The sequence below is a fragment of the Arvicanthis niloticus genome, chromosome 12 (genome assembly GCF_011762505.2).
Source record: "Arvicanthis niloticus isolate mArvNil1 chromosome 12, mArvNil1.pat.X, whole genome shotgun sequence".
Taxonomy (NCBI): Eukaryota; Metazoa; Chordata; class Mammalia; order Rodentia; family Muridae; genus Arvicanthis; species Arvicanthis niloticus.
Window position 1 is genome coordinate 39049436 of NC_047669.1, and position 23201 is coordinate 39072636.

The 23201-nt window shown below is 34.0% G+C and overlaps 1 long non-coding RNA gene across 2 annotated transcripts in view; it reads right to left on the reverse strand.

The window, feature by feature from the left end:
* Window positions 1–1658: 1658 nt before the first annotated feature.
* Window positions 1659–23201, reverse strand: part of LOC143444064 (uncharacterized) — a 55531-nt gene continuing 33988 nt past the window's right edge. Inside the window, exons 6-7 of one of the 2 annotated variants that reach the window (XR_013113598.1) lie at window positions 10981–11115; window positions 1659–2192 (exon numbers count right to left, since the gene is read on the reverse strand). This is a non-coding gene — a long non-coding RNA (uncharacterized LOC143444064). The remainder of the gene's footprint in view (window positions 2193–10980; window positions 11116–23201) is intronic. The other variant, XR_013113599.1, reaches the window with a different exon arrangement.

A 23201-nucleotide genomic window follows, 5' to 3' on the forward strand; every position in this document is an offset into this window, starting at 1 on the left:
GTAAAATACATATCTGTACAACTAGCTTAGATATTAAAAAATATCTCTATTTACTTTTATGGTTAAAGATTGAAAACTAGATTCTAAATATGTGAAGACATTCAGTGTATAGCTAGTGAGTAAATCTAGGTAGCTACTGTCAGTTTCCTGAAGAATATTTCATGAATACTATAATTACATGAAAAAATAAGTATAGACAAGGATATTACACTTTACTATACTATGAAGCTTCACACCCACAGCCACTGGATTTTTGACAAAGACAACAATACACATTGGGTAAAGGCCAGCATCTTAAACAAATGCTGTTTATAAAATTGAGTAGCTGTACATTTTCTGTCTGTTAATGAACTAATGGGTGATGATTAAGGACATTTAAGTGAAGTACATATGTATTGTGAAACAAGTTCCAAATATTAGGTATAATTATTGAAGTAAGTTTGTGATATGCTTGTTTGCATTTACAAGTTTTCTCTTCTTTATTATTTTATCATATATTATACCCAGTTTTTCTTCTCTCCTCTTCTCCCAGTGTTTCACCCAAAACTCATCTTTCCTCCAAGATATAGTCCTCCGTTTCTGTTCACCAAATGGCTGCCTTCCAAGACATGTCTATCAAAATGACATATCAAGTTGCAATAAGACTAGGCACCCCTCATTTTAAGGCTGGAAATGGTAGAAGGAAAAGGTTCTCAAAAGCAGTCAAAAGATTTAGAGAGCCCCAAACCCACACTGTCAGGGGTCACACAAGAACAAGCTGCACAACCAGGAAATATATACAGGGCCCATGTCAGGCACATTCAAACTCTCTGACTATTAGTTGTCTATGTGAGCTCCTGTGAGTCTAGGTTAATTGATTCTGTAAGTTTTCTTGTCATGTTTTTGACCATCGTTGATTATATAATTCTTCCTTCCCCTCTTCCACAGGGTTTCCTGAGCTCAGCCTAATGTTTGGCTGTGGGTCTTTGTATCTGTTTCCATCAGTTGCTGGATGAAGCTTCTCTGGTGACATTTAAGGTACAGATATTAAATAGTCAACCTCAATGTTAGATATTGCAAGAAAGTGCTATGTTTGAACATTTGTAATTGGTAGTCACTCTTTTATTATTTCCAATTACTCACATATTTTATAGCGTTAATTTTTTTTAATTTTTCAAATTAGATGCATATTGGTAGTGGGTGTGTACAAGTGCTAGTGGAGACCAGAAGATTAAATACTATGGAGTTAGTGGAAGTTACCACTTATGTAGTATGGTTTCTGAAAACAAATCTCAGTTCCTTTACACAACCAGAACAGGTTCTACAATTCTCAGTTATCCTTTAGCCCACATTACTATCTTTGTAATGAAATACACATTCTGATAACTTTGTTTTCTGATTCAGTTGGGGTTCAGACGGTCTCAAATTCTTTTCTCTGACATGAATCCTGACCCTTATAGGAATTCATGACTATAAAAAAATGCATGCATAAGATAAGGACTAGGAGAAATGTTCCATGTGGCAACACAAGAACACATAGAAAGAGAAGTTCAGAAGGCAGACTCAGAGAAAGTCGACAAGACTGTTCAAGCTTTGCTTGCAGGAATATCTCACATAGCTAGACAAACTATATATAAACAGCAGTAAAGACACAAAGTGTTTTTTTCCATTAATTAATTTATTTATTTATATCCCAATCTCAGCCCCACTTACTTCTTTCCTCCAAGTCCCATCAAGTTTCTGCCTTTCTCCATTCATCTGCCCTCGTCTCTGAGAAGAAGAGACCTCCCCTTTGGGTACTAACCCACCCTGGCACATCAGTCCCTTTAGGACTAAGCACATCCATTACCATGGAGGCCAGAAAAGGTAGCCTAGCTAGCAGACAGGGAGCAAAGCAGGAAACAGAGTCCGAGTCATCAAAAGCCCCCATTCCAATTGTTAGGGGGCCAACATGAAGACCAAGATGCACATATGCTAAATAGGGAGCCCAGGTCCATATTATGTATGCTCTTTGGTTGGTGGTTCAGACTCTGTGAGCACTCATGCGCTCAGGTTAGTTGGCTCTTTAAGTCTTGTGGTGTCCTTGAACTCCTGGCTTCCTCAATACTTCTTTCTACTCTTCACAGGACTCCATGAGCTCTGCCTAATGGTTGGCTGTGGGTCTCTTCATCTGTTTCCATTAGCTGCTGAATGAATCCTTGCTTGGTTCCTGTCTGAAAGCATAGCAGAATATCATTAATAGTATCAGGAATTGGCTCTCTTCCGTGAGATGGATCTCAAGATCTGCTAGGTTGGCCATTACCTCAAACTCTGAACCATCTTTATGCCTGATCATCTTGTAAGTAGTGCAAATTTTGGATTGAAGGTTTTGTGGCTGGTTGGTATTTTCCTTATTTCACTGGAAGCTCCCTGTTACAGGAGGTAGTTACTTCAGTCTCAAAATTCCCAGCTGCTAGGAGTCTCAGCTAGAGTAAACCCATATCCCTCTAGTACCCTCCTAAATCCCAGATCGTCAGCTTGTCCCAGAGATTCCAGCCCCCACCCTGACTTCCCCTCCTTTCCCAGATCTTGCCACAATTCCACTCTTCCCATATCTGATCCCCACCCCACCCCTGTTCCCTTCCCAATCCTCTCTCCCACCTAGTTGCCTCTCCACCTCCATTTCTGATGTCTATTTTATTTCCCCTTCAAGTGAAATTCAAGCATCCTCCCTTGGGTCCTACTTGTTATTTAGCTTTGGGCATGTGGATTGTAGTACAGTTATCCCATACTTTCTGGCTAATACCCACTTATAAGTGAGGACATACCATGAGTGCCTTTCTAGGTCTTGGTTATCTCATTCAGAAGGATCATTCTTAGTTATGTTCTTAGCCTACAAAATTCATGTCCTTCTTTTAATAGCTGAGAAGTATTCTATTGTGCAAATGTTCCACATTTTCTTTATCCATTCTTACTCCATTGAAGTTGACATCTGGGTTGTTCCCAGGCTCTGGCTATTACCAAGAAAGCTACTATGAACATAGTTGAGCAAGTATCCTTGTGGTATGGTAGAATATCTTTTTGGGTATATGTTCAGGAGTTGTCTAGCTGGTTTTTAGGTAAAACTGTTCCAAATTATCTGAGAAACCACCAGATTTATTTCCAAAGTGGTAGTATAAGTTTGCACTTGTACCATCAATGGAAAAGTGTTCCCCTCTCTCTACATCCTAGCCACCATGTGCTGTCACTTGAGTTTTTGTTCTTAGTTATTATTATTGGTATAAGATGGAATCCCAAAGTCAAATTTTCTTTTTAATTAGATATTTTATTTATTTACATTTCAGATGTGATTCCCTTTTCCACCCCCCCCCCCCAGAAACCTCCTATCCCATCCCTCCTCCCGCTTTTGCTTTTATAACCATTTTAATGATATGTAAGTTCTATGTTGAGGAACTAGCAATACAATAAAGGCAAATAGTCAAGGAACAAGCAAGAAAATAAACACAAATAGTCAAAGAAAAATACACAAAATTCCATGCTCATTCCAGTGGTCACTGTTTCTAAAGGCTTAACAGGATGAAATAAATATCTGAACCTACTCCCCTGTCCTAGTCCAAAGTCATTTCGATTTGCGTTCCCTGATGCCTAATGATGTTGAGCATTTCTTTAAGTGCTTCTCAGTCATTCATGATACCTCTGTTGAAAACTCTCTGTTTAGCTCTGTACCCCATAGTTTAATTGAATTATTTCAATTCCTAGTGTCTAACTTCTTGAGTTCTTCATATATTTTGGATATTAGCCCTCTGTCAGATGTAGGATTGGTAAAAATCTTTTCCCATCTTTGAAGGCTGATGTTTTTATTTCTATTGACAGTTTACTTTGCCTTACAGAAGCTTTTTTGTTGTTGATGTTTCATGAGGTTCCATTTATGAATTGTTGATGTTATTTGAACCTAAGCCATCGGTGTTCTTTTCAGGAAGTTGTCCCCTATACCAATGTGTTCAAGGCTAAACCACACTTTCTTTTCTATCAGATTTAGTGTATCTTACTTTATATTTAGGTCTTTATTCACTTTAACTTGAGTTTTCTGCAGGTTGATAGATTTAAATTTATTTGCATTCATCTATAAGGAGATATATAGGTAGACCAGCATCATTTTTGAAGATGCTTTATTTTTTACAATTGTAAGGTTTTGGCTTCCTTGTCATAAATCAAGTGTGCCTGGTTGTATGGATTTATTTTTGAGGCTTTGATTTGATTTCATTGGTCAACCTGTCTGTTTTTATGCTATTACCATGCAGGCTTTACTAAATCTGGGATGACGTTACCTTGAGAAGTTCTTTTATTATACAGGATTGTTTTCACTGTCCTGGGTTTTTTATTTTTTCCATATGAAGTTAATAATTGCTATGTTAAAGTAACATTTATTTACCTAATAGAATTGTCATCTCTGAGGTTTACTGCCTCTATCTGCTAACATAAACCTAGTCCTGGAAGCTTCTAGCCACCCTGTAGTCTATTCTAGGCCTACAAACTTTTCAGCCTTCAATATTTACTGTTGAATAAGCTCACCCTTTCTTGACCTTTCTAAACTCTAGCTGTTTCAAATCAACTCTGTTCTAATCTTCTGGATCCTTCTAATTCTCTGGCTTATTCTAACTTCACCTGTATCTAGTATGTTTTCTCTCTGCAACCACTTTGTGTACAACAATTCTGGTAAAACTGCCTCCTCCTCTCTCTCTTCACTGCCACTCAAGTAGCTTCCATTTCCTCTGTCTTTAAGTAATATTTTGGTATATCCTATTTTTCTCAAATTTCTCCCTGGTTCTTCATTTTGCCACTCAATGAGACATCAAATTTCAACATGAGTGTTTCCTTTTACAAATTAACTTCACTTTTGAAGTTATTTGGGGTTATATATGTTTAATAAAAGTATGTCTATTTTCTAGACAGATTACTAACGATGAATGCTAATGGTGAAACCACACAACAACTGAAAACAATTATTTTTCATTAAATAACACAACCTCGGGGTTCACAGTGTGATTAAATATCTTCAAACATTGTTCTTTCTCTTTTGAGATCTGTAAAAGTTTGTTTAAAATTTTGATGGGAATTGCACTGAATCTGTAGATTGCTTTTGGTAGGGGGATCATTTTAATATGTTAATCCTACCAATACATGAGCATGAGAGATCTTTCCATCTGATATATTCCTCAGTTTATTTCATGAGGCTCTTTTTATGCAGGCCTTTAACTTTCTTGGTGAGAGCTATACCAATGTATTTTATATTATTTGTGGATATTATAAAGGGTGTTATTTCCCTAATTTCTTTCTCAGCCATTTTATAGTTTGTATAATGTAGAGCTACTAATGTATTTGAGTTAATTTTGTATCCAGCCTCTTGCTGACTGTGTCTGTGGGCTGTAGGCATTCTCTGGTAGAATATTTGGGGGTCACTGATATATACTATCATATCATCTGTGAATACCTTTACTTAGACTTCTCTTTTTCCCAATTTGCATCCTCTTGATGTCCTTCAATCATCTTATTGCTCTATGTAGAACTTCAATCTTGAATAGATATGGAGACAGTGTATAGCCTTATTTTGTCCCTGATTTTAGTGGAATTGGGTTAAGTTTCTCTCAATTTAATATAATGTTGTCTATTGGCTTGCAGTAGATTGCTTTTATTGTGTTTAGGTATGTACCTTGTATTCGTGTTCTCTTCAATAATATTAACAGAAAAATGTGTTGAATCTTGTCAAAAATATTTTCACTGTCTAGTGGGCTGATCATGTTCTTTTTTCTTTCAGTTTGTTTATATAGTGGATTACATCGATAGATTTTTGTGTATTGAACCATCCCTGCATCCCTTAGATGAGACCTATTTGATCATGGTGGATGATATTTTTGATTTATTCTTGAATTCACTGTGTGAGTATTTTATTGTGCATTTTTACTTCAATATCATAAGGGAAATTGATCTGAAATTATTTTCCTTTTATTCTTTGTGTGGTTTAAGTATCAGTTTTATTGTGGACTCATAGAATGAGTTTGTGAGTTTGGAGTTGTTCCTTTTATTTATATTTTGAAGAATTATTTGAGGAAAATTGGAATTAGCTCTTCTTTGCAAGTCTGGTAGAACTCTGCACTAAAACCAATTGTCCCTGTTTTTGTTGTTGTTATTTGGTTGGTTGGTTTGATTGGTTTGTTTTGGTTTGCTTTGGTTTGGTTTGGTTTGTTTGGTGTAAAGACTTTTAATAACTACTTCTATTTTCTTAGGGGTTACAGGATAATTTATATAAACCGATCTTACTTAACTGTGATATTATGTATTATCATATCTATCTAAAAGGTTTCTTTCTTTAGATTTTCTAATTTTCTGGAGTACAGTTTGGAAGATTGAATTAGGACTTAATGATTCTTTAGATTTCTCCAGTGTCTATTGTTTAAGTCACCCTTTACCTTTTTGATTTTGTTAATTTTGATTCTCTCTCTCTCTCTCTCTCTCTCTCTCTCTCTCTCTCTCTTTCTCTCTCTCTCTCATATTTTAGTTATTTGGTTAAGGGTTTACCTATTTTATTGATTTTTCTCTAAGAACAAGCTCTTGGTTTCATGATTCTTTGCATTGTTATCTTTGTTTAAAATTGATAGATTTTATCCTAAGTTTGATTATTTCCTTCCATCCATTTCTCTTCTGTGTGTTTGCTTCTTTTTACTCGGGGGCTTTTAGATATGCTTTTTATTTGCAAGTGTGAAATCTCTTCAATTTTTTTCTTAAGGCACTTAATACTAAGAACTTTCCTTCTGGCCACACTTTCATGGTGTCTCATAAGTTTGTGTATGTTCTGCCTTCATTGTCATTGACTTCTCAAAAGACTTTATTTTCATTCTTTATTTCTTCCTTTACCATGTAGTTACTGTGTAGATAGTTGTTTAGTTTCCATGAATTGTAGAATTTCTGTTGCTTTTGTTGTTATTAAGGTCTAAATTTAATCTATAAGGTCTGATAGGATACAAGAACTTATTTAAATTTTCTGTCTGTGACTGACTATGTGGTTAATTGTGATGAAGGGTCCTTGAGGTACTGTGAGGAAAGTATATTGTTCTCTTTTTGGGTGAAATGTTTTGTAGTTAACTGTTAGGTCATTAGATTCATGACTTTGGTAAGTTTCATTATTTCCCTTTGATTTGTTTTGATGACCTTTCCATTGGTGAGAGCTGAATTGACTATAAATTTGTGGGAACCCATTAGTGAGTTAAGCTTTACTAATGCTTTTTTTATGAGTGTGGGTGAACTTGCATTTGAAGCATAGACATTAGGTTTGGTCATTTGGCACATTCAAAACTGAAACATCATCTTTGAAGATGATGTTTGAAGAGAATACTTTGAAGAGAATGAAAGTCTTTCCCAATATCATTTGATTAATTTTGGTTGAATGCCTATTTTATTAGATATTAGGATGGATACACCAGTACCTTTCTTTGTCCACTTGCTTATAAATCATTTTTCTAGCCCTTTTCTCACGGCAATGTCTATTCTGTGAGCTGCAGTTCTTTAACGCAGTGGCACTATAGATCATGTTTTAGCATCCATTCTGGTAGCCTGTGGTTTTTTATTTGGGGAATTTGGTTCATTTCTGTTAAGGGATATTAATGGCCAGTGATTGGCAATTTCTGTTAGTTTGATGTTGATAGTGGTAGGGGTGTATGTGTGTGTGTGTGTGTGTGTATGTGTGTGTGTGTGTGTGTGTGTGTGTGTGTGTGTATGTGTGTGTGTGTCTGTGTCTGTGTGTGTCTGTGTCTGTGTGCTTTGCTCATTTTTAACTTTTGCTTGTGTAAGGTTTTTATTTCTTATGTTTTCTTGGGTGTACTCAGCCTTTTTAAATTGAAGTTTTTCATCTAGTATCATCTGTAGGACTAGTTTTATCATGGAATGTCTTATTTTCCCCATCAAAAGTTTTGCTCAAAATTTTGCTGTGTATAGTTCTTTGGGCTGACATCTGTGGCCTCTTAAGGTATGGAATATATCTGTCTATGCCCTTCTGGCTTTTAGAGTCTTTGTTGAGAAATCAAGTGTGTGGGGAGCTGACAGAAGGCAGCTATCATCCTTGCAGCCATCTTAAGCCATATACCCTGACAAGAGATTTGATTACAATAGCCTACAACAGCTGAGCACACTCTGATAACATCTTGTTTTAGATACCCAGGATCTTCCCTTGGGTGTGTGAGACTTAAAGGTGTGATTTAGAGCTGAGACTTAAGGATGTGACTTAGATATCAGATTTAGAGATAAGACCTAAAGGCATGACATAGAAGTAAGACATATAAAAGACAAGAGGCAGACAGAAGAGTTCAGTACAACTTGGAGTAGGAATTAGGCATTGAGGAAGAAGACACTTGAACTAGAGAACTCAGAAGAAGGATTATTAGACATTAGGCATTTAGCACTTGAAAGAAGTAACTTGGAACTTGGAGGCACTAGGGACTAGGAACTAGGGACTAGGAACTCAACACTTGGGACTTGGACTAAGAAGAGAGACTGAAGAATAAACAGGATTGAATCACACTCAGTCTGGTCTCCATTCCTTGCGTCCATCCTCACTCTCTCTCTTGCTGAACCCTGACCTGAGGACCAGAGCAACCTGGGGCAGTGCAGGCTAACAAGTTAGTCCCTAAGGCTTTTGGCAGTGTAGGTCCCAACACTGACAGAGTGGCCTGTGACATTTTGGCCCCCAAATGTAGGGCAGCTCGGGCCGTAACACAAGTGTAATTCTGATAAGTCTGCCATTATATATCACTTGTCCTTTTTCCCTTGCAGCTTTTAATATTCTTCTTTTTGTTCTGTACATTTAGTGTTTAAATTACTATATGGGGAAGAATTTTCTTGAGTGGTCCATTCCATTCATTGCTCTCTATTTTTCTTGTATGTTTATAGATCTCACATTATTTAGGTTCAGGATATTATCTTCTCCAATTTTTTTGAAAGTATTTTTCTGGGCCTTGGATCTAGGCATCTTCTACTTCTTTTCTTATTATGCTTAGGTTTGGTCATTTTTAATGTCTTAGTTTTACTGGATGTTTTGTGTCAGAAACTTTTTAGATTTAAGATTTCATTTGACTAATGTTTTCATTTCTTCAATCATGCTGTGTGCCTAAGATTCTCTCATCCATCTTTAGTATTCTCTTTGTGAGGTTTTCTGAAGTTGTTGTTCTTTTCTGTCAGTTTTTCCTCTCTAAAATTCCTTCAGTTTGTGTTTTTTTTTTCTGCATCTATTTTTCAGGTCTTCAACATTTTTATTCATTTTCTTACACATGTTTGACTTAATTTTCTTGTTTTTATTCAAAGGATTTATTCATTGTCCTATTAAAATACTCTATCATCTTTATAAGATTGGTTTTAGGGCCATCTTCTTGTGCTTTGCTTGTGTTAGGATATGCAGGCTTACTGTAATAGAATAGTTGAGTTCTAGTGGTACCATTTTGCCCTGGCTCAGATTGATTGTGTTCTTTGGCCTTTAGCTATTCAGTTGTCCCTGGTCTTGGCTAGATATTCCTAATACTAACAGGACTTGCTGGAGAGGCAGGAAGGATCTTGAACCTGAAAATAGAGCTCAGGGAACAGTATGATGCTCACATCTGCTGACTGTGCCCCAAGTGGAACTGCATGTTTCTGGGGTTCTGTAGGCCATCTGTGCTCCAGGTGTACCAGACAGGCAGGACATTTCCTGGGAGAGGCTTATTCTGGATGCTCTTCCAACCAGGTATGCCTCCTAGGGTGGGAATGGAGCTGAAATGAAGGTGGACACTGTACAGCTCACCTCTACTGGCTGTGCTCAGGTAGTCAAAACATGCAGGGGTTAGGCAATGTGAGTGTAACCTGAGTCTTTCCAGGGCCCCTCAGGAGGGAAAGCAATCAATGTGGTGTTTTATTTATTTGTTTGTTTGCTTTTTTTGTTCATTTTCTGGAATGAGCCAGAGTTCTTTTTCTGACTATCAGTGTTCCCCATCTTGCCTATTACTTTACTGACCTTGGTAGTAGTCTACTAAAGTGGCCAAAAGGACTATATGAATTACAGATAATGAAAGAGTGTAATGGATGAAAGATAGATTGAAACTTGTAATTGTCTACTAAAAGATATGAGGCTAAAAGTCCTGAGACCATATTTTCTTACACATTTGAGGACAGGGTTACATCATGATATATTTATAGGTAAAACAATATATGTAAAAATGTCTTTTAAAATTAGTATGAGATTTGTGATGTTAATCTGTTTAAAAGACACCACTTCTATTAACTGCCAGTGAATTATAAGAAAACTGTGACACATTAAGGACAAATAGGTCTATACTGTCAAAAATATACTAACATTTGAAATTCTGCTATTTTAAGCTGAATTTTACCTTTAAGAACATTGGAATTATCTTGCATATCAAAATAAAAAAAGAAAGAAAGAAAAAGAAAGAAAGAAAAAGAGAGAAGTGACCTGTAGGAAAATTTCATTATTAAATAAAGATTACAAAATATTATGTAAAAGTTTTAAAATTCTGTATTCCAAAAGAAATAGGTAGAGAATTTTGACCTTTTAAGAAGGAATGTACATTGTGGCATAGGGTGGGGTGGGATGAGATGGGAGTATCTTGTAAAATATTCTCCTTATGAACCTTAATTACCACAGCTTTTATAACATAAAACTTAAGACTGATGAATGCTGTCATAGGATTTTTTTTTTGTTGATTTTAGCTACTCTAGTGCCCATTAAGAGCATGTTGTATTGTGAATGCTTTTTTTCCATTAAGTAATCCTGGGTCATGCAAATGAAAGAGGCAATGTGCCCATGTTTGCAGTCTCCAGAAATGTAACCTCTAGCAATAATAAAATTTGTTTTTTCTGTTTGATCATTAAGTCTACATAAATTGCTTAATGTGTAACTCAAAAATCTATAGAATGAATTAGGCAAGCAAGGAAATATTAACATTTTCTACATGGAGTATTAATTTATTCCAATTATAAACTTACATAAATATATGTTTGTTGAAATACTTAATTTCTTACTGATATAAAACTCTCCACCAGTAGGCCCATTTTAGAATATTTTTTCTCATCTTCTTCATCCCCAAATTGTCCTTTTGATTCTGTAATACAGTTATTTTTCTAGAATAGAATCCAGAAAGAAAAAGTTTAATTATTATTTCTTTAATTTTTTCTGAAGCAAATATGACCAAAATTATAATTTTAAAGGCTTTCACTTTATTATAGGTTTTAAAGGATTAAAGATTAATAAAACAATAAAAAAATTCATCAGAATGACCAAATGATATATAACTTGATCTTTTTTTCTAGAGATGAGTATAAATCTGATTAATAATGTCTGACTTAAAATTTATGAAAATTGATACTATGCACAAGAAGTGATCAACATTATTTCAGGTAACAAAGCAAACATGCTGTTCAAAGAATATATCCAGAAATCCTATCCAATGTTGTCATAGATAGAGAACAGCAAAATGAAGCTTTTTTCAATAGACTTTTGGTCTAGACTTTTATTTACTGAGCAAAATTGTATTTTAGTGGGGAATGAGTGGTAAATAGAGCTATATTAACTGCAAGTGAATAGATCAGCCACTGGTTGAAATACTTAATTTCTTACTGTTATAAAACTCTCCACCAGTAGGCCCATGTTAGAATATATTTTCTCATCTTTTTCATCCCCAAATTGTCCTTTATCTTTTGATTCTGTAATAGAGTCTATTTTTCTAGAATAGAATCTAGCTGCAGTAATTGTATTAGTAGTCTTTTATTGTTTTTTACAGGAGCTTTCTTAGAAGGATAAGGGGATAGTTTGGTAGGACTTTTAACTCTTCATACACAGCACACTGGCTACTCAATCTTTTTGTATCCTTGAATTGCATGAATTAGTTGACAAATAACTTGCAATACTTGCAGGCATAGTTTTTGACTCTTGTTTCTAGGTTCTGACTTTCTGCTTATGTTAACTACAAAGTTATCTTTGTGTTTTAAAGCTCATTGAAACCTAGGACAGTTTCCAATATAATTTACTGAAAGCAGAGACTAGTGGAATGAAAGCAAATGAGAAAAATTTACCAACTATGTGCTATAGCCCATAAATCTTATTTAGAAATTCCCTAGCATCACTTAAGTAGATATTATAGTTCCATGATTAAGGAAAAACTTTGTAGAATGCATTACTGTATCACTAATTTAAGTATGGCCTGAAAACTGATTTTTTGTTTGTTTTCAGAAAAAAAAAAAAAAACTACGAATACTTGTTTTTAAGAAACAAGATATAAAAAATTCCCATGGGAATTGCGGCTCTTGGGGAATGACTGAAATGATCAGAAAAGCAGGTTGTAGGCACTGAACAAGGTTTATGAATGAAACCCACAATAAAGCACAATGTAAGGAAAAGTTCATTTTTAGCGTAGATTGTAGTAAACATCTTATAATCTTCCATGTATGTATATTTTACAAAGATTGTTTTTTTCTCTTTAGTAGCTGTAGTATATGATAACATTTTCTGCTTACTGTGAAGGATAATTTAATAGATCTGTCCTCACTTCCAGCTTCAGGTGGTTTTCCCTAATTTTTCGTCTCTATAAATGCCCATGATATTTAAAAAATATTTTAGTGGTGCCATGAAATGAAGGATTTATCATTAGAATCTTATAAGGTGAAAAAGAAAGGGCAAAGAAATAAGTGGCATGCTGAAGGATGAATAGAAAAGAAAAGTAAAGAAGGAGAGAAACATCTGTCCTGATAGAGCAGCAACCTTGTCTCAAATTCTTCTTCTTCACAGGCATAGCTAAAGTCCTGCTTAGGGCACTGAAGAGGATGTGTGTTTTTCTAAGAGATAGTTCTGTATGCATTTTCCCCTTAAAACAAAATTATGTCATTAGTTATATTTATTTTAATTTCTCTTGTTGGTTTCTTGGACAGCTTTAGACACCATAGACATATCGAAGTAGGTTATAGGGTCAGGAATAGCCAAGGGGCCACTCCTGATATGTGTAATTAGAAAAAAAGGAAGTATTCTAAAGAGTATGGACAGATTTATTTTTAATGCTGTTTGGATCACACTTTGAATTTGAATTTGAATTCCGTTTGTTCATTTTCTGAATTCTGAAAAGAGAAACATCTAGCTCTTTTCTTATTTCTTTTTACTTATTCTTTAAGAATTTTATACAGAAAATTTTATCATATTTATTGCTATCTATAAATATTGTAAGATTTTTCTTTCTCTGCTCTGCATAGTTTTGTGTTAATTTGACACAAACTAGAATAACGTGAAAGGGGTGACAGTCACTTGAGAAAATGATTCCATTAGATCCATCTGTAGGGCATTTTTTAAATAAGTGATTTATTGAGGAGGGTCAAGCCCATTGTGAGTGGTGTAATTTCTGAACTGATGGTCCTAGAATTTATAAGAAAGCTGACTGACCAAAGCAATAATCTGTTCTCCTCTATGGCCTCTGAATTAGGCAGCTCCTGCTTCCAAGTTTGTTTGTTTATTTGTTGGGTTTTGGGCTTTTGGGTTTTTTGTTTTGTTTTGTTTTGTTTTGTTTTGTTTTTTCTGTTTGAGTGCCTGTTCTAACTCCTTTAAATTATCAACAGTGATGTGGTCTAGTGAGACCAATAAACTCTCTGCTCTCTAAGTTGTTTTGGGCATAGTGTTTTATAGCAACAGAAATTCTGACCAGAACACTCTCTAGCCAAGCAATTTCATGTTCTTTATCTTTAAAACATGACAACATCTACTAAAATACATGAAGTCTAGTTAGTGTTGGCTAACTACTCCTGAAAATGAGGCATGGTCTGGAATGTAGTTGAGAATCCTCTATCATAGCGAACCGCCTGTGGCTCGGCCCTTAAGGTTCCTGCCCACAGAGGGTGCACCGTCTCTTGGTGCGCGGGTTCAAGTCCCGCTGTTGCCTTGTCTCGTTTCCTGCGTCTTGTGGGAAAAAAAAAAAAAATCCTCTGTCACTCCATAGAAGTCAACAGGCTTTTCCTACTCCAGAAACTAACATTCGTTACTAGCTTGTGCTATGATTTCATCCAGTTTTGAGTTTATGCATGTCTTGTGTATGTTAGTATATATGCATTAGGTTTGTTGTGTCTGGAAAATGTGTCTTGCTAAAATTTTCTACCACCTCTAGTTTTTATAATCACTCTGGACATTATTCTGCAGAGACCCAAGCTTAAGGCAGGAGTATAGTATAGATAACCCATTTAAGGCTGAGCACTGAACAAAGTAAATTAACTGAATATACCATTTATTAGATGGTGGTCTCAATGCTTGCATTATCAAGGTCTTTCTCAGAAAAAGTTTATATTTCCATCTCTAAATGTCTAATGATGACAATGTCTTGTGAATAAAAGAAAAAAGAGTTTTGTGAATTCTCTACTTAATGTCACATGGTAGAGGCAGGAATATATTAAACATAGAAACAAAAATCATTTCATGCAGTAATAATACAATGCTATAATTGCTTGCTTGTGATATTTATGTTTTCTGTGTGTTTAGCGTGGTTTTGAATATACATTTCTCCACTTTGTTGTAATTTAATTCAATCTCACTTTTATCAGTAAAGAGATTTGTTGGTTGGCCTGTTAATCTATTAGTAATGAAAGTTTCTGTTTGGTTTTTGGTGTACTCAACTCATACAATAGTTTTCTACAGCACCAATTATGAAAGATTTTGTTAAGTCATAATACATAGTAAAAAAAAAAAGGATATATAAAACTTTAAAATGAGATCACTTATTATTGGTAGATGGAGGATAGAAAAATATATAAAGCCTAATACAAAAATTTTAAAAATGTCAAAATTATTTGGAGTTACTTTTATTTTAAATAGGCAAAATTAACATAATAAAATTTAATACAATATACCATGTTGAATAAATTTTATTGTAGAATAAAAAATATAATTTGATTATTTACAATGCTTTAAAAAAAAACACTAATGAAACCCATACATTGTGACTATACTTTCTGATTAAACTATTAATTTGTAGCTTTGCTAAAACTGAGTGAGCTATGTCTCTTGGCACTTTGAAATAAAACTATAAGTAGAAACGAATACTGCAAAGCAGTTATAAGGTAGCTTTCTGTATTTTAAAAGAAATAGCTTCTTTTTCTTATTGGATATTATATTTATTTACATTTCAGATGTCATCCCCTTTCCCTAAATATTTATTTAATTACCTATCTTTACTTTTGTTTATTAATTAAAGCAAAAATTAACACAGTTAAGTTTAAATTAACTGAATGATTATGCAAATTAAATGTTATACTTTTATTTTATAAATTTCCTATAATAAAATTATTTTCTTATTTTTATCAACTTCTTTCTTTATTCAAATTTGAATAGTTCCAGATGCTCATCTATCTAATATTGCATGAAAGCAATTTCTTAATGTATATATACAAATGAAATTCTAAGTTATGCATTAAGTAATAAAATACAGGGCATGAAGTCATTGTTTTTAACCTCAGTCATGTGATTTTGATGCTTTAAAATCTAAGTTACAGTAAAATTTGTTAAAATTTATGTCTCCTTCAGCTTCTAAATAATTAATTTAATTATCTTTCAAACAAGAAGTGATGGTGCCATTTCTAATTGAGAAGCTGTTCAGGAAGTAACAGTTTGAGTTCTGTTAGAAAAACAACGTCACTTGTGTTTTTGAGTGGGAACAGATTTCTAATGCATTATTTACGCAGCCAACTGTAACCACTCCTTCTGTGTTCTTTCAGAATTTTTCATCAGTGTTCACAGACCTCATTTTTCAAAATACATATTATTTTTCCCAATAAATCAAGCAAGGCCTGCGGGAACACATTACACTCTTTCATGTAGAAAGAATACAGGGAAACAATATTTAAAACTTACCAAGTGTAACTGATAAACTCTCTTGCCTGCTATAAATTGTAATTAGCTGTTAACCACTGTTTTCTGAACCATGCTTGGGCTTATCCAGACACAGTAGATTGTTCAATACCACACTGTTTATTATTAGAAACTCTCCCTCTCTATCTATCTCTCTCACTCTCTCTCTCTCTAATCTAAAAGTGTTGATGTTAAAAATGTCAATAAAGAAAATTTGGAATCAGATAAAATGCATGATAACATTCCATATGTAAAAGTAGAAGACTTTAACTATAAAACATATTTTATTTTTCTTCAAAATTTAAAAGCATACTAACCCAAGTCTCATTCTTAAATATAGTTAGCACAAAGTTATTATGTCACTTTATGGAGTTGGACAATTTGTCCTCTTGTGGCACAGCTGTAGAAAATCAGAAAACTTTGATGTCTCTCTAGCAAGCTCCAATGCAGTCTCTACTCTTGAGTTGTGAGATGTCCATACTGCATGTTTCTGATTCTAACCTGGTTCCTTTAGGACACTAGTTTCACACTAACTGATGGCCAATTAGTGGAAGCAAATCTGTTGCTTGTCATTGTGTACAGAACTATTTTATAAGAAATGTGTTTCAGAAGCAATAGATGCCTAATGAAGACATAAAAATTGTGTGGTTTATCACTGAGCTCTAATGTCTAAAGAAGCAATGACTAGACCTGTTTTATCAGACATGTGGTAAATAATGTTTGGTTGTATCATTGTGAATCAAACATAGCATGCATAAATTTTTCTAAAAAAACTACATAGTGAAGCTGAGTAGCTTCACTACAGCCTCATGGATATAAAGACTAAAACAACATTTGTTTTCTGCTATTTCTGATGAGACCACTTTCTCTATAATTAAAAGTTTTATTTTCCTACAAGAAAGTAGTTATCAAGATCAGCCCATAAGTTGGGTTGTTAAGTGAAGACCAATATTGTGGATCACTAAGTGCATTACTTTCCTAACAAGCATAATTTTGCACTGTAAAGTTCAGCCAAATTAAAAGAAAAAGAATGTAATGATTCCTTTGTATTTACCTGAGGAAAGAGAAAAATTAGAAGAGACATAAAATATTTCTATAGTAAAAATTATTTTTCTATAATGTTTAAATATTTGTATAAAACATTTAACATGTTTTCCAATAGTTCAATATCTGATTTGACTTTTCACTGTCCAATAATTTATTTTTTTAGATTTTATAGTTTGATTAGTCAAAAAAAAGAGTAGATGGTGTAATAGTTTGAATCATTTATTATCCTTTGATAGGACTGGAGTTCCATTCTCAGGACAAAAATGGTGGCTGACACCAATCTGTAGATTCAGTTTCAAAATATTTAATATGTCTTCTGACATCCTGGAGCATCAGACATGTATTTAAGACATTGAAATGTCCAGGTAATATTTGCTATTCCAACACACCTGTAGACCTATGTACTTCATGGTTTGAAAGTTTTTTACTCTCTTGGATCTTGAATAGTATAATGGTTTTTCTAGTGAGTCCATTAATATTGTGCAACCATGTGCCAATTGAGTCTGGGTAAACCAGCTAATCTATTATCCTTATAAATTTTCATGATACTATACTTAATCTTCAAAGAACTAAAGACTGAAGATGACTCCAGGAGTTTGTCTTCTAAAATGTATTGTTATTTATTTCCTGTTAATAAAAACATAAAATAATGAGGCTTCTCTAAATGTGCATTTGATCTCCAAAGAGTGCTGTCATTTGGGGATCTGTATAACCAGAGGAAATGAAGCCTTGTTGGATGAAATTGCTGGTAGAAACAGCATTGAGAATAGGCTCTGCTTGTTTCTACATAGAAACATTCTCCTGTAGCCCTTACTCATATATGACTTTCTTTAATTTAATGAGAGGCTTAAACTGTATGAATAGTAAACCTTTCTTGCTTAAGTTGTTTTTTGTTGAGTATTTGGTCACAGTCATTCTGGTGATGCCTGTGCCATGGACTACTTGTTGCACCACCCTACCTGCCCTTGGGGTTGGAGGGGGATGGTTCAGAGTCAAAGACACAGACAGCATGAACAGTTGAGAAATGCTGCAGCAAGCTCATCTGAACACTACTGAAAACTATTTTAGTACTGTCCACTCATGACCCATTAGTCCCAAGTAAACATCTATTCTAAACAGTAGTTCCCCAATTGGCTGGTATTGTCTGTGACAGCAATATTGGTCTCTCAGGCAGTCCTCAATTAGGTCCTCCTGCAGGAGATGTAGTCCCTGGGGTTTACAAAGAGGTGCCCCTGTCATTCCTGCTACACACTGACAAAAGAAAAAGAAAAAGAGAGAAGAGAAAAAAAATCACTGAAACAATCTATATTTGAACAGGATTACAAAAATTCAAAGAAATCTTGATGCACAGGAGTTGGTCATTTTGCCCTTTGCCTTCAGCCATTTGAGGATGTCTTACTGTTTCTTCTGAGTAACATACAACTTCCAAATAAGCAAGTTGAAAACATAACAGGCCTATCACAGTGTGAGATGTTCTAAATTGGCAAACAAACAAGTTTTATAAAGTGAACTGAGTACATACTTCTTTTACCTCTTGCTTGTGTTCTACATATTTCAACTTGTAACTTTTAAAAAAGTTAGTGTTTTAATTGTTTCTGTATGAGAATAATTATTTACTACCAAATGTAAACTTAGAGTGTAACTTACTAAATTAGTGTTTGTACAACATGTGTTCTCTTTGTTATAGAATGTTTGGATTTTTAAATTATAAAACTCAAGGATTACAATTTTACCATTTTATTAACAGGTAAAATTTAAAAGTAGAAATGATGAAAGAAAATCAAAAATAATATGAGGAAAAATAAATAAAAGACACTGTCATGAGTAACCTTTGTAATTTTGTTAGATATTTTGTTATTCAAATAATTCAAGATAAGAATTTTAAAAATTGTTTCATAGCTGTAATTTTATTTTATGCATAATATATGAGTCAGGTGTCTAAAATAGATATAGAGTCTGATAATCAAAATAAAAAAACATTGACACTAACATGGTGCTTTAGATCCTTTAAAGCATCTCTCTTTCTCTCTCTCTCTCTCTCTCTCTCTCTCTCTCTCTCTCTCTCTCTCTCTCTCTCATGCATTTGTGTGTATGCATGATTGTCTGTCTGTCTGTGTGTGTCTGTGTATATATGTAAGAATTTGACAGTGAATGTGCAGGAATAAGTGACCAACCTCTAATATTGATCTTCCCCCATATACCTTGCATAAGACAGGTCTTTATGTTGTTTTTTGCTGCATATGTCAAGCTAGCTGGTCTATCAGTATCTAGGATTCTTCTGTAAACTTACTGTAGGAACACAAGGATTACAGACACTTTGGCCAAACATCTGGGTTTTGTGTGGGTTTAGGGATTCAGACTCAAGTTCTCACAATTATGTGACAAGTCCTTCTACAAAATGAGCCTTGTCCCAGACCCTCTGATATTTTTTATAACTGATTCTGTTCATATACTTTGTAGACTAGTATAAATTTCCTTTATATGTTCCTTTATTGGAGATTTTAAAACACAATTAAATATATTGCATTTATAAAATGATATAAAACATTTATGATATGCATTAAAAAGATACATGGATACATAGATGAATGATGAGTGGATAGCTAGATAGATTCCCTCTCATAAAATAACTTAAGTCAGGAGAGGTTCATTATGCATATACTTTGAGAAGAATATATATATATGTGTGTGTGTGTGTGTGTGTACGTTAGAATTTTTCACATTAAAAAAGAAATTCAAAGGAATAATATTAAGACCATATCTAATCAAGTTCAGGTATTTTTTTATAGTTATATCTTAGTAGTTCAATTATTCCTCTAATAACTACATAGAAATAAATGCTACCAAATACTATGGAAATACTATCAGAGGCTCATCAGAAATCAGAAGTGATCATGAAACTTCTGAATTGCAGTAGACAGAAAAAGATCAAATTCAATCCAGAATTAAATTTTTCTTTACAAAATAGGAAATATAAAATAATTTGCTATCTGAATCCATGCTATGTTGCAAAAGATTTATAACTTTCAAAACATCACCCATGATGGAGAAAATAGGAAAGTCAGCTTATACCCATATTCACAATTATTGATTGCTTTGAATTTCTTATATGCAACTTATTGTGATTTTGCAGTTCAAAGTTTGTCAATTTAGACATCACATTTGCTATATAGGCTAGAGCAGATATTTGTGTGACAGTAAGTTTTCTCACCAGGTATATGGACTGACCACCACAAGCATGTTGACACAAATTAAGTACTTGAATTATGTTAAGTTTATCCTACTTGAAAGATTTATGCTGATTGGGATATTTGTTTCAAATTCTTCATTTACAAATGCATTTTTAAAAAATATGATTAGAATAAATTTTGACCATGACAAACAAAATAATATTATTATTCACAGAGTGAACTGACAGGCCTTTGCATTAACCTGTTCTCTCTGGTATGACTAAACCAATTTATATATTTATGAATAAACACAATTTATATATTTCTTCTCTATATTCTTAATCAATGGTGAAAGTAAATATAGACAATAGCTTTACAAATCCAAGTTGATGCAGGCAATATAATATTTTAAAAAGCTAGCAACCAAGATTACTCTTGTATTATATAATTTACTTACAGTACTGTGTCAGCACATAACTCTAGCAAGATTAAAAATATGAGAACAAATTAGTCACATAAGCTCAGTGCATTTCATGATTAATTTTAGGGTCAATAAAATTTATATACATAATTTAAAACTATGCCTGTGTGGTAAATACGGCAACTTAGAAAAGAGAGCTGTTTTAAACTATTTTAAAAGTGAACATAAAAATTCCAGGCAAATCAATATAACTAGAAAACAAACAAATAAACAACAAACAAACAAACATAAAAACACCTTGAGCAAAGTATTTTAGTGTCAGAAATCAAGATATGGTATGTATTTGTTTATATGTGGATATCAACAATTAAGTCAATAGTAACCAAGATACTGTCAGTAAAACCACACAGTATACATATAGGGAAAGGGACTAGAGGTGAAACATAGGTGTCATTAGGAAAGGGAAATATATAGATATAGCTGGATGGGTACACTGAATAGCAGGATCAATTGAATAAGAGAAAAAACAAGAAGGATGAGAAAGGGAAAATAGGAAGAGATAGGTAAAATTAAGGGGCATTTGAAGAGTTACATGGGAATCTAATAAAGTAGAAGCTCCCTAAAATATATACATATATAATGCAATTTAAATGAAATTATCAAAGAACAGGGACACAGCGCTCCAATGGCCATTTCTTGTCACCAAATAAAACTTTCAGTACTGTAAATGGATTACATTCCATTCAGTTATTACAAAGAGTGGTCCTATGGGAAATCTGAAACATACCAAGATACCAGATACCTTGGTATTTGAAACATACCAAGACTATAGGTTGCTCTCTGCAAGATGACAATATGGACCCAATGAAAAAGACATGTATATTGAATATGGAGATGTAGAGCTTGTACTTACATAGACACTAGAATGCTATGCTTCAGCTTCATTGACAAGGAGATGAAGAAGAAGAAAGAAGGAGGAGGAGGAGGAGGAGGAAAAGGAGGAGGAGGAGGAGGAGGAAGAAGAAGAAGAAGAAGAAGAAGAAGAAGAAGAAGAAGAAGAAGAAGAAGAAGAAGAAGAAGAAGAAGAAGAAGAAGAAGAAGAACAAGAAGAACAAGAACAAGAAGAACAAGAACAAGAACAACAACAACAACAACAACAACAAGAACAAGAACAACAACAAGAACAAGAACAAGAAAGTAAATAGAAAGAAATATAAACACCAACCTAGCCACAAATTCTTTGATCTATACTGGTATCCTGTCTGCATGATTTGCTAGGTCAATGAAAGCACAGAACTTGTGAGAGTAATCACCAATATCTAATTTTCAGTAAGCTCAGATAAATCAATTAAGGCCCCCTGAAGAAAATGGAATCCATGCCTAACAGTGCCATAGAAACAAGAATCTGAGACTGAATAGTCCAGGTACTTAGGTTGATTACAAATACTACTGCTCTAAAAAGCAAGCAAACAAATTAAAAAGTAATAATAATATGACTCCTAATGACATTCTCTTCACTCATAGATCAGAACCCTGATCAGCCATCACTAGAAAAGCTTCATCTTGCAGCATACAGGGACAAATACAGAGACCCATGGCCAAACATGAAGAGAATGAGAAATGGCAGATCATTCAGCCTTAAATGGAAGGTGCATCAAATTTCTCTTCTTAGGACTTATAGAAAAGGAGGCTCAAAGAGTGCAAAAGCCAAAGTGCATAGAAGACACCGTGAAAACATGTTCTCTAAATCAACATGAACAAAGCTAATAGGAAATCAAAGAGACCGAGAGGCAACATGAACAGGACATGCGGGGTTCTGCACTAGGTCCTTTGCTTATATATTATGATTTCCAGTTCAATAGTTTTTACAGGATTGCTGACTGTGGGAACAAGTGGGTCTCTTTCTTGAGCCTTCTCTGTCTAATAATGGCAAAATCTTGTTTAATATGTTATAAAGTAACCTCATGTTTGAAAACATTAAGTTGCTCACAAAATTAAAAGTCATTCCATAATTCCACAAGTGAAATTAATTTCTGACACAAAGTGGATCATAATATTTTATTGTCTTTCATGTATTCCCATTAAGTCACCCTGAATGTATTTATTGTATTCGGCAAAGTTTTCTTGTGGAACACCACCAACAGAGTGTATAAATTCTATATAAAAGAATTTGTTTAATTGATTGGGAAGCTGCTCATTTTATATCATTTGTTGCCTAAGCATTACCAATGCGAAGTTGTCAGGGTAAACTTTTGCTGAAAATTTGCCAGTATGTAATCCATATTGGAAGTCGTAAGGAGCTGGAGCTGAAGCCTAATGTCAAGAGGTATATACCTATTTTCTTAGACAGAAGTTAAAAAAAAAAAGGTAGATTTTTTTCTTCACATTTTCTATATCTGGATGCCTTTTCAGAAGGTGCAGTCTCCCTCAACTAGTCATCCTTTGAGACACGCCCAAAGATGAGTCTCATAGGTCAATGCAGTGACTCTAAATGTCTCACGGTAATATTCAATACTATTCATCACATGCACTAGTTGTTTGGGCAGCACAAAACAACAAAACAGAACATGACAAAATGCAGTAACACACTGAGCAGATTAAGTAAAAATAATACCAAAATGTTTCTTTGTGATAAATAAAGGCTTCATGAAAAAGTCTCATGACTATTTTGTGAGGTAAAATATTCCCACTTTTC